Here is a 12326-nt window from a genome sequence, read left to right as displayed (position 1 = left end):
TAATAAGCTTGTGCCGGAGGCCCCAGGGGGACAGGCGTCTATGATGTCTCCTGGCCAAACCCCATTTGGCGGAGCCACGAGACTGAATCCTTACCCTCGCGGCTCCCCCAGAAACAGAACCGGCCCTAGACCTTTGGGGGCCCTAAGCAAAATTTGGTTGGAGGCCCCTTTGATGTATGATTTTTTTCACCCACGAGCTAGCAGTGACTCTAGGGGGGCCCTCTGCTGGCCACGGGGCCCTTTGCAATTGCAAGGGTCGCTTAGTGGCTAGGCCGGCTCTGCCCAGAAACAACAAAAAACCACTACGGATGGCCACGTGGAATGAGCGACTGCTCATGGCGGAGGAGAGGCTGCCACTTCTCTGTCAGGAGCTGGACCGGTACCGCCTGGATCTCTGTGGTATTCAGGAGGTCTGGTGGACAGTCCTATTCTCGGGGCCGGAGACTGCCAAACAACAGGGAGTGGCTCTTCTTCTGAACAAAAGAATGAAGGAGGCGTGGGAGCATGGCGGAGAGGTATGGGAAGCTGTAAGCCCCAGGCTACTTTGAGCTCACCTTCCCATCAACCAGAGGCGAGGAGTGGTGGTCGTGGTTACTTATGCCCCCACCGAAGACGAACATCCGTGGAGGGATGCAGGCAAGGCCGATGAGTCAGATGTCTTCTATGACCTCCTGTCACAAGTGCTAGCTAAAGTGGCCCCTCGGGATAGAGTCATCTTGTTGGGTGACTTCAATGCCCGAGTTGGTCATGATGCTGGCACCTGTTCTAGAGTGATTGGAAGGCATGGGCCAGATCAGCTCAATAACAACGGCAGGAGGCTGCTAGATTTTTGTGCAGCCCATGGGCTTATAATTACCAACATGCTGTTCCGGCATCGGCGCATCCACACAACATAATGGACGTATGCCGGGTCCAAGCAAGAACATCTGCTGGACTACATAGTGATGGAACAGCGGATGTGGGCCCATGTCCTTGACACCAGGACCTACCGTGGAGCTGATCTGCCCACTGATCATCGACTTGTCATCTGTAAGATGCCCCTGCCATTCATCCAATCCGGTGGTGGTTTACACCCAGAACCCCTTTCAAACCCTTAGTGGCATGGTCTCAGCTAGCTGATGAAAGTTGCAAGTGGAAATTTCATCACTGCTTGCGGCTGGGGTTGGCATCGTCCCCCACTTCCTCTTGATGTCTAAAGGAATGTGGCGAAGTTTAGGACTGTGGCTCATGTAGATGCAATGGCTGCTTTGGGTACACGGTCCAGACCTTCCCAGAGACCCTGGCTGACAGATGAGGTGTTCAAGCTGGCTGAGAAAAAGTGACAGGCCCACTCATCGGCTACAGCATCCCACGTCGGAGAATGAGGAGGCTTACCACAGCCTTCACTCGGAGGTTCGGAGAGCCGTGAGGTGCTGCAAAGATTGGTGGTGGTCGCGGATTGCTGAGGAGATGGAGTCTGCTTTAATTGCCCGCGATCCCAAATCGCTCTTTAATTCCATGAAAAAAGTAACCTGCAGCACCACATCTATTAACATCATTAGGGGAAATAACGGTGATCCAATCTCCGACCCCCAGGAACAGGTTTTCAGATTTGCTGAGCATTTCTGTGAGGTCCTGGGGGAGGGGAAATCCCTCAATCCTGGAAGACAACCTGGGACAAAGTGGGGATGACCATGCCGAGGCTGCGGTGCCTCAAATATTGGAAAAAGCCACCCCCTGTGATTGGCTGGCTGAGGTGCCATCTGTTGAGGAAGTACTGAAGGCGATCCAGAGCCTGAGACCAGGAAAGGCACCAGGCAGAGATGATCTCCCAAGCGAAATGCTGAGGGAGGGTGGCGTTTGTGCACAGACTACCCTATATGACATCATAACAACAGTTTGGACCACTGGACGGGTTCCACAGGATTGCAAGGATGCCCTGGTGGTCCCCCTCTTTGAGAAAGGGCACCGCACAGACTGTAACAACTCATTCCTCAGTGTACCGGGTAAGGTACTGGCAAAGATTATATTATTCAACATCGCCTTGCTAGGCACGCTTAGGAGAGGCTTGTGGAGCCCCAATGCGGTTTCAGGAAAGGGCGGTCCTGCACAGATGCCATATTTTCTGTCCGTCTGCTATAGCAGAGGTGTAGAGAATTCCAACAAGACCTACATCTCTGCTTTATTGACCTGGTCAAGGTCTATGATACCATCAGTAGGCCTGGTCTCTGGGTTGTTCTTCGTGCTTTCGGAGTCCCTGAAATTCTGCTCATGATCATTAAGGACCTTCATGATGGTGAGCGGGCCCGGGTAAAACTACGTGGCCGGGAGTCAGAGCCATTCCCTCAACATTTTGGGGTGCAACAGGGATGTCCTCTGGCTCCCACATTATTTAGCATCTATTTCGACCATGTAGTTCGTGAAGCCTTAAATAGCCACTAAGAGATGGCGACTTACCATCAGCCCCACCAAAACTAAGCACCTGCCTGGATATTGTGTAACATCGGACACTCCACCCCACAAGGGCAGTTGTGGAGAGAGTGGAGAGTTTCCCATACCTGGGCAGTGCGCTAATGACCGGCTCCGGTTTAACAGCAGAGGTCTCACTCCGAATCAGTCGAGCGGCATTATCTTTTCATCGGTTGCGTAACGCTGTGTGGAAGCTACCTGGTCTGTCACTCCGCAAGAAGCATTGGGGAGACAAATGTGGCTGTGCGTGGCTCTGACCACTTCACCCCCATCGCGTGCTGCGCCGGCTTTCATAAGGTGCCCGCTAACGGCACTTTGCCAGTCTGTTAAAGGCTATAAATTAAGTGCATGATTAGGTATCTGAGATTTGCACTCACGGCCAACATCAGTGACGAATATCTAAACCGGTCCTGAATGAACCTCCCACCTGGGTCGGCTCAGCCTTAAACGAGTGCCTGGCGCTGCGTGTAAACATTCGCGGAACTGAGGAGACAAAGGCGGCCGGGTGTGGTTGCTGGCCATCACTTCCTCACGTGCCGTTTTGGCCTTGGTCGGTGCTCGCGATCAACATGTCGAGTTTGCGTGTCGACTCAGGGGTGGGTGGGGGGGTTGTTCGTTGTTCCGTTTGTGTTGCCGCTGTGAACGCATGGGCCCGGATAGCTCAGTCGGTAGAGCATCAGACTTTTAATCTGAGGGTCCAGGGTTCAAGTCCCTGTTCGGGCGCTTGTGTTTTTATTTTTATTGTTGTAAGAAGCCCGCTGCGCTGTGGTGAGCGCACTGCGCTGTAAACCCGGCGGAGCTGATGTTGATTCCTGGCTGAACGGTGAATATCAGTGGTGAGGAATGTCCATGCCCTGTATCTGAACCCGTTCTGGTTCTCCGCTGGGGTGACTCAACCTTCAAAAATAATTAACCCGTAAAAACAAAGTTTTTCACTATAAATCCTTTATATGCGTGGCGGCTAGAGTCCTCTCGTCCACTGGCTTGAGATGGCTGCCACCTATGGGTCAGATGATTGCCTGCCACCATTAAGCAATTGGTAATTATATATAATTTTTTTCCCTACACAACGAGTCTGTGTGCAAAATGTCAGCTCGATTGGATCGCGGGAAGTGGGCTAAAAAACGACCGAAAGATTTGCACGGTCGTAAGCGCGCATGCAAGCAAGCAAGTGAACTTAATATAAAGGATTTAAAAAGAGAAATCACCCGACGCGGTGTGTATAAAGCATCAGTACTCGGGAGACAAAGGCGGATGTGCAATACACACATGTACCGTATGTCTGCACAAGCGGGTACTTTGTGTGTATTTTTTTGGAGGATCGAGCGAGTGGTGGAAATTCCTCATTCGTATGGCAGCAACCAGCATCGCTAAAGGGCACAACTACAGTTGACTTCTCAAAAAGACTACTTGATTTATCGACACTGAGAAATGATGGGCTGCTTCGGTCCAGCCACAGTGTCTCAGTTGCTCTAAAAGTGTCTGCTTGGTGGAACTTCCACATTCCCATGACGAGGACAAGTATGACGATGTTCATACCTAAAATACGGTTGAATTTTCACAAAATGGTACTCAATTTATCGACCCGGGATTAAAAACCGTCCGTGGAGTGTTTTTTTTTTGTTAATTCCAGGCGACATTTCAAGCCAAACATTGTTACCTTCTCAACTGGATCTTCACCAGACCTCAAATGTCACCACCGTTCCCCTCATCGACCCAGAGGAGGGACCACTCGCCTCTCACGCCGAGACTCGCGGTGTGAACGTGGCCACATCTCACGCATTTCACGGGCGTGATCATCTCTACTTAGATATACAGCATTTTTGTTTTAAGCCAACCGTGACAATAACTTCTCACGCACATGACTTATAGCCAAAATCACGAGAATCGCGATCCAGTCCCACGCAGACACTAGCCAATCTCACCCAGCCACTAGCCCATCATGGCCAACATCAGTGACGAATATCTGAATCGATCCTGGACCTTCCCTCGGTCGACTCAGCCTTAAACGAGTGCTTGGAGCGTTGTGTAAATATCAGCATTGGGGAGACAAAGGTGGCTGTGCGTGGCACTGGCCACTTCACCCCCATCGCGTGCTGCGCCGACTTTCATAAGGTGCCCGCTAACGGCACTTTCCCAGTCTGTTAAAGGCTATAAATTAAGTGCATGATTAGGTATCTGAGATTTGCACTCACGGCCAACATCAGTGACGAATATCTGAACCGGTCCTGAATGAACCTCCCACCTGGGTCGGCTCAGCCTGAAACGAGTGCCTGGCGCTGCGTGTAAACATTCGCGGAACTGGGGAGACAAAGGCGGGCGGGTGTGGTTGCTGGCCATAACTTCCTCACGTGCCGTTTTGGCCTTGGTCGCTGCTCGCGATCAACATGTCGAGTTTGCGTGTCGACTCAGGGGTGGGGGAGGGGAGGGGTTGTTCGTTGTTCGGTTTGTGTTGCCCCTGTGAACGCATGGGCCCGGATAGCTCAGTCGGTAGAGCATCAGACTTTTAATCTGAGGGTCCAGGGTTCAAGTCTCTGTTCGGGCGCTTGTGTTTTTCATTTATTGTTGTAAGAAGCCGCTGCGCTGTGGTGAGCACACTGCGCTGTAAACCCGGCGGAGCTGATGTTTGATTCCTGGCTGCACGGTGAATATCATTGGTGAGAAATTTCCCTGCCCTGTATCTGAACCTGTCCTGGTTCTCCGCTGGGGTGACTCAGTCTTCAAAAAGAATCAACCCGTAAAAACAAAGTTTTTCACTATAAATCCTTTATATGCGTGGCGGCTAGAGTCCTCTCGTCCACTGGCTTGGGATGGCTGCCACCTATGGGTCAGATGATTGCCTGCCAGCATTAAGCAATTGGTAATTAAATATTTAAAAATTTTCCCTAAACAGTGTAACATTTTTGAAAAATTTTTTCACGAAAATTAATTGTCACGCACAACGAGTCTGTGTGCAAAATGTCAGCTCGATTGGATCATGGGAAGTGTGCTAAAAAACGACCGAAAGATTTTCACGGTCGTAAGCAAGCAAGCAAGCACGCAAGCACGCAAGCAAGCAAGCGAACTTAATATAAAGGATTTAAAAAAGAAATCACCCGATGCGGTGTGTATAGAGCATCAGTACTCGGGAGACAAAGGCGGATGTGCAATACACACATGTACCGTATGTCTGCACACGCGGGTACTTTATGTGTAGATTTGCAGGATCGAGCGAGTGGTGGAAATTCCTCATTCGTATGGCAGGAACCAGCATCACTAAAGGACACAACTACAGTTGGCTTCTCAAAAAGAGTACTAGATTTATCGACACTGAGAAATGATGGGCTGCATCGGGTCAGCCACAGTGTCTCAGTTGCTCTGGAAGTGTCTGCTTGGTGAAAATCCTACATTCCCATGACGAGGACAAGTATAACAATTTTTTTACCTGCAGTACTGTTGAATTTCCACAAAATAGTACTCAATTTATCGACCCGGGTTTAAAAACCGTCCGTGGGGTGTTTTAATTTGTTAATTCCAGGCGACATTTCAAGCCAAACATTGTTACGTTCTCAACTGGATCTTCACCAGACCTCAAATGTCACCACCGTTCCCCTGATCGACCCAGAGGAGGGACCACTCGCCTCTCAGGCCGAGACTCGCGGTGTGAACGTGGCCACATCTCACGCATTTCACGGGCGTGATCATCTCTACTTTGACATACAGCATTTTTGTTTTAAGCCAACCGTGACGATAACTTCTCACACACATGACTTATAGCCAAAATCACGAGCATCATGATCCAGTCTCACACAGCCACTAGTCAATCTCACCCAGCCACTAGCCCATCATGGCCAACATCAGTGACGAATATCTGAACCGATCCTGGACCTTCCCTCGGTCGACTCAGCCTTAAATGAGTGCTTGGAGCGTTGTGTAAATATCAGCATTGGGGAGACAAAGGTGGCCGTGCGTATTCAGATATTTGTCCCTGATGTTGGCCATGATGGGCTAGTGGCTGTGTGAGACTGGATCGTGATGCTCGTGATTTTGGCTATAAGTCATGTGCGTGAGAAGTGATTTTCACGGTTGGCTTAAAACAAAAATGCTGTATGTCAAAGTAGAGATGATCACGCCCGTGAAATGCGTGAGATGTGGCCACGTTCACACTGCGAGTCTCGGCGTGAGAGGCGAGTGGTCCCTCCTCTGGGTCGATGACGGGAACGGTGGTGACATTTGAGGTCTGGTGAAGATCCAGTTGAGAAGGTAACAATGTTTGGCTTGAAATGTCGCCTGGAATTAACAAATAAAAACACCCAACGAACGGTTTTTAATCCCGGGTCGATAAATTGAATACCATTTTGTGGAAATGCAACAGTACTGTAGATACAAAAATTTGTTATACTTGTCCTCGTCATGGGACTGTGGAATTTCCACCAAGCAGACACTTCCAGAGCAACTGAGACACTGTGGCTGGACCGAAGCAGCCCATCATTTCTCAGTGTCGATAAATCAAGTACTATTTTTGAGAAGCCAACTGTCGTTGCGCCCTTTAGCGATGCTGGTTCCTGCCATACGAATGAGGAATTTCCACCACTCGCTCGATCCTGCAAATCTACACACAAAGTACCCGCTTGTGCAGACATACGGTACATGTGTGTATTGCACATCCGCCTTTGTCTCCCGAGTACGGATGCTCTATACACACCGCGTCGGGTGATTTTTTAAAAATCCTTTATATAAAGTTCACTTGCTTGCGTGCTTGCTTGCGCGCTTACGACCGTGCAAATCTTTCGGTCGTTTTTTAACCCATTTCCCGTGATCCAATCGAGCTGACATTTTGCACACAGACTCGTTGTGCGTGACAATTTATTTTCGTGAACATTTGTTTCCTAAATTTTACACTGTTTAGGGAATTTTTTAAAAATATTTAATTACCAATTGCTTAATGGTGGCAGGCAATCATCTGACCCATAGGTGGCAACCATATCAAGCCAGAGGACGAGAGGACTCTAGCCGCCACGCATATAAAGGATTTATAGTGAAAAACTTTGTTTTTACGGGTTAAATTTTTTTTAAGGTTGAGTCACCCCAGCGGAGAACCAGGACAGGTTCAGATACAGGTCAGGGACATTTCTCACCACTGATATTCACCGTTCAGCCAGGAATCAACATCAGCTCCGCCGGGTTTACAGCGCAGTGCGCTCACCACAGCGCAGCGGCTTCTTACAACAATAAAAATAAAAGCACAAGCGCCCGAACAGGGACTTGAACCCTAGACCCTCAGATTAAAAGTCTGATGCTCTACCGACTGAGCTATCCGGGCCCATGCATTCACAGGGACAACACAAACCGAACAACGAACAACGTCCCCCCCCCACCCCTGAGTCGACACGCAAACTCGACATGTTGATCGCGAGCACCGACCAAGGCCAAAACGGCACGTGAGGAAGTGATGGCCAGCAAGCACACCCGGCCGCCTTTGTCTCCCCAGTTCCGCGAATGTTTACACACAGCGCCAGGCACTCGTTTAAGGCTGAGCCGACCCAGGTGGGAGGTTCATTCAGGACCGGTTCAGATATTAGTTACTGATGTTGGCCGTGAGTGCAAATCTCAGATACCTAATCATGCACTTAATTTACAGCCTTTAACAGACTGGCAAAGTGCCGTTAGCGGGCACCTTATGAAAGCCGGCGCAGCACGCGATGGGGGTGAAGTGGCCGGTGCCACGCACAGCCACCTTTGTCTCCCCAATGCTGATATTTACACAACGCTCCAAGCACTCATTTCAGGCTGAGTCGACCGAGGCAAGGTCCAGGATCGATTCAGATATTCGTCACTGATGTTGGCCATGATGGGCTAGTGGCTGGGTGAGACTGGATCGTGATGCTCGTGATTTTGGCTATAAGTCATGTGCGTGAGAAGTGATTGTCACGGTTGGCTTAAAACAAAAATGCTGTATATCAAAGTAGAGATGATCACGCCCGTGAAATGCGTGAGATGTGGCCACGTTCACACCGCGAGTCTCGGCGTGAGATGCGAGTGGTCCCTCCTCTGGGTCGATGACGGGAACGTTGGTGACATTTGAGGTCTGCTGAAGATCCAGTTGAGAAGGTAATAATGTTTAGTCGGAAATGTCGCCTGGACTTAACAAATAAATACAACATTTTGTCGAAATTTAACAGTATCGTAGGTAAAAAGAATCGTTATTATTGTCCTCGTCATGCGAATGTGGAATTTCCATCAAGCAGACACTTTCAGAGCAACTGAGACACTGTGGCTGGACCGAAGCAGCCCATCATTTTTCAGATTAGATAAATCAAGTACTATTTTTGAGAAGCCAACTGTAGTTGTGCTCTTTAGCGATGCTGGTTCCTGCCATACGAATGAGGAATTTCCACCACTCGCTCGATCCTGCAAATCTACACACAAAGTACCCGCGTGTGCAGACATACGGTACATGTGTGTATTGCACATCCGCCTTTGTCTCCCGAGTACTGATGCTTTATACACACCGCGTCGGGTGATTTTTTTTAAGGTTCAGTCACCCCAGCGGAGAACCAGGCCAGGTTCAGATACAGGGCAGGGACATTCCTCACCACTGATATTCACCGTGCAGCCAGGAATCAACATCAGCTCCGCCAGGTTTACAGAGCAGTGCGCTCACCACAGCGCAGCGGCTTCTTACAACAATAAATAAAAAGTATAAACAGTAAAAACAAAGTTTTTCACTATAAATCCTTTATATGCGTGGCGGCTAGAGTCCTCTCGTCCTCTGGCTTGAGATGGCTGCCACCTATGGGTCAGATGATTGCATTGCACCATTAAGCAATTGGTAATTAAATATTATATTTTTGTCCTAAAAAGTGTTACATTTTGGAAAAAATATTTCACGAACATTAATTGTCACGCACAACGAGTCTTTGTGCAAAATGTCAGCTCGATTGGATCACGGGAAGTGGGTTAAAAAACGACCGAAAGATTTGCACGGTCCTAAGCAAGCAAGCGAACTTAATATAAAAGATTTAAAAAACACAAGCGCCCGAACAGGGACTTGAACCCTGGACCCTCAGATTAAAAGTCTGATGCTCTACCGACTGAGCTATCCGGGCCCATGCGTTCACAGGGGCAACACAAACCGAACAACGAACAACGCCCCCCCCCAGCCCTGAGTCGACACGCAAACTCGACATGTTGATCGCGAGCAGCGACCAAGGCCAAAACGGCACGTGAGGAAGTTATGGCCAGCAAGCACACCCGGCCGCCTTTGTCTCCCCAGTTCCGCGAATGTTTACACGCAGCGCCAGGCACTCGTTTAAGGCTGAGCCGACCCAGGTGGGAGGTTCATTCAGGACCGGTTCAGATATTCGTCAGTGATGTTGGCCGTGAGTGCAAATCTCAGATTCCTAATCATGCACTTAATTTACAGCCTTTAACAGACTGGCAAAGTGCCGTTAGCGGGCACCTTATGAAAGCCGGCGCAGCACGCGATGGGGGTGAAGTGGCCAGAGCCACCTTTATCTCCCCAATGCTGATATTTACACAACGCTCCAAGCACTCATTTAAGGCTGAGTCGACCGAGGGATGGTCCAGGACTAAGATTTGCACTCACGGCCAACATCAGTGACGAATATCTGAACCGGTCCTGAATGAACCTCCCACCTGGGTCGGCTCAGCCTCAAACGAGTGCCTGGCGCTGCGTGTAAACATTCGCAGAACTGGGGAGACAAAGGCGGCCGGGTGTGCTTGCTGGCCATAACTTCCTCACGTGCCGTTTTGGCCTTGGTCGCTGCTCGCGATCAACATGTCGAGTTTGCGTGTCGACTCAGGGTTGGGGGGGGGCGTTGTTCGTTGTTCGGGTTGTGTTGCCCCTGTGAACGCGTGGGCCCGGATAGCTCAGTCGGTAGAGCATCAGACTTTTAATCTGAGGGTCCAGGGTTCAAGTCCCTGTTCGGGCGCTTGTGTTTTTTATTTATTGTTGCAAGAAGCCACTGCGCTGTGGTGAGCGCACTGCGCTGTAAACCCGGCGAACCTGATTTTGATTCATACTCTTCGGTTTTTTCGGTAAAGTCACTTAAAAACCTAAGAGTATGAATCCTTGCAGTCACGAAAGCTTCAAATCTAGAACTGATTTTGATTTCTAGCTGCACGGTGAATATCAGTGGTGAGAAATTTCCCGTAAAAACAAAGTTTTCACTATAAATCCTTTATATGCGTGTTCAATGGGCCACAACCCAGTCCACATTGGTCTTTGAAACGGGCGGCTAGAGTCCTCTCGTCCTCTGGCTTGAAATGGCTGCCACCTATGGGTCAGATTATTGCCTGCCACCATTAAACAATTGGTAATTAAATATAAAAAAAAATATTCCTAAAAAGTGTCAAATTTGGAAGAAAAAAAGTTTTCACGAAAATACATTATCACGCACAACGAGTCTGTGTGCAAAATGTCAGCTCGATTGGATCACGGGAAGTGGGTTAAAAAACGACCGAAAGATTTGCACGGTCGTAAGCGCGCAAGCAAGCAAGCAAGTGACTTAATATAAAGGATTTAAAAAAGAAATCACCCGATGCGGTGTGTATAGAGCATCAGTACTCGGGAGACAAAGGCGGATGTGCAATACACACATGTACCGTATGTCTGCACAAGCGGGTACTTTACGTGTATTTTTTGGAGGATCGAGCGAGTGGTGGAAATTCCTCATTCGTATGGCAGGAACCTGCATCGCTAAAGGGCACAACTACACTTGGCTTCTCAAAAAGAGTACTTGATTTATCGACACTGAGAAATGATGGGCTGCTTCGGTCCAGCCACAGTGTCTCAGTTGCTCTAAAAGTTTCTGCTTGGTGGAACTTCCACATTCCCATGACGAGGACAAGTATGACGATGTTTATACCTAAAGTACGGTTGAATTTTCACAAAATGGTACTCAATTTATCGACCCGGGATTAAAAACCGTCCGTGGGGTGTTTTTATTTGTTAATTTCAGGCGACATTTCAAGCCAAACATTGTTACCTTCTCAACTGGATCTTCACCAGACCTCAAATGTCACCACCGTTCCCGTCATCGACGCAGAGGAGGGACCACTCGCCTCTCACGCCGAGACTCGCGGTGTGAACGTGGCCACATCTCACGCATTTCACGGGCGTGATCATCTCTACTTTGACGTACAGCATTTTTGTTTTAAGCCAACCGTGACAATAACTTCTCACGCACATGACTTGTAGCCAAAATCACGAGCATCACGATCCAGTTTCACCGCAGCCACTAGTCAATCTCACCCAGCCACTAGCCCATCATGGCCAACATCAGTGACGAATATCTGAATCGATCCTGGACCTTCCCTCGGTCGACTCAGCCTTAAACGAGTGCTTGGAGCGTTGTGTAAATATCAGCATTGGGGAGACAAAGGTGGCTGTGCGTGGCACTGGCCACTTCACCCCCATCGCGTGCTGCGCCGACTTTCATAAGGTGCCCGCTAACGGCACTTTGCCAGTCTGTTAAAGGCTGTAAATTAAGTGCATGATTAGGTATCTGAGATTTGCACTCACGGCCAACATCAGTGACGAATATCTAAACCGGTCCTGAATGAACCTCCCACCTGGGTCGGCTCAGCCTTAAACGAGTGCCTGGCGCTGTGTGTAAATATTCGCGGAACTGGGGAGACAAAGGCGGCCGGGTGTGGTTGCTGCCCATAACATCCTCACGTGCCGTTTTGGCCTTGGTCGCTGCTCGCGATCAACATGTCGAGTTTGCGTGTCGACTCAGGGGGGGGTGGCGTTGTTCGTTGTTCCGTTTGTGTTGCCCCTGTGAATGCGTGGGCCCGGATAGCTCAGTCGGTAGAGCATCAGACTTTTAATCTGAGGGTCCAGGGTTCAAGTCCCTGTTCGGGCGCTTGTGTTT

General features: G+C 49.4%; 1 protein-coding gene and 6 non-coding genes across 7 annotated transcripts in view; 5 read left to right on the top strand and 2 right to left on the bottom strand.

Moving 5' to 3' along the window:
* LOC133340837 (sarcoplasmic reticulum histidine-rich calcium-binding protein-like) overlaps positions 1 to 12326 on the top strand; it is a 316152-nt gene that overhangs the window by 112925 nt on the left and 190901 nt on the right. The gene's annotated exons all lie outside the window — the stretch shown is intronic.
* Positions 3099 to 3171, top strand: TRNAK-UUU (transfer RNA lysine (anticodon UUU)). The gene has a single exon. It is a non-coding gene; the product is annotated as a tRNA-Lys (tRNA).
* TRNAK-UUU (transfer RNA lysine (anticodon UUU)) lies at positions 4921 to 4993 on the top strand. Its single transcript has one exon. It is a non-coding gene; the product is annotated as a tRNA-Lys (tRNA).
* TRNAK-UUU (transfer RNA lysine (anticodon UUU)) lies at positions 7678 to 7750 on the bottom strand. The gene has a single exon. It is a non-coding gene; the product is annotated as a tRNA-Lys (tRNA).
* Positions 9464 to 9536, bottom strand: TRNAK-UUU (transfer RNA lysine (anticodon UUU)). The gene has a single exon. It is a non-coding gene; the product is annotated as a tRNA-Lys (tRNA).
* On the top strand, positions 10310 to 10382 carry TRNAK-UUU (transfer RNA lysine (anticodon UUU)). Its single transcript has one exon. It is a non-coding gene; the product is annotated as a tRNA-Lys (tRNA).
* TRNAK-UUU (transfer RNA lysine (anticodon UUU)) lies at positions 12245 to 12317 on the top strand. The gene has a single exon. It is a non-coding gene; the product is annotated as a tRNA-Lys (tRNA).

This window comes from Lethenteron reissneri, chromosome 10 (assembly GCF_015708825.2).
Source record: "Lethenteron reissneri isolate LAM-NWPU_2019-01 chromosome 10, ASM1570882v1, whole genome shotgun sequence".
NCBI lineage: Eukaryota > Metazoa > Chordata > Hyperoartia > Petromyzontiformes > Petromyzontidae > Lethenteron > Lethenteron reissneri.
The sequence above is the reverse complement of the archived record's forward strand: the minus strand, read 5'-3'. Positions and strand labels throughout refer to the sequence as shown.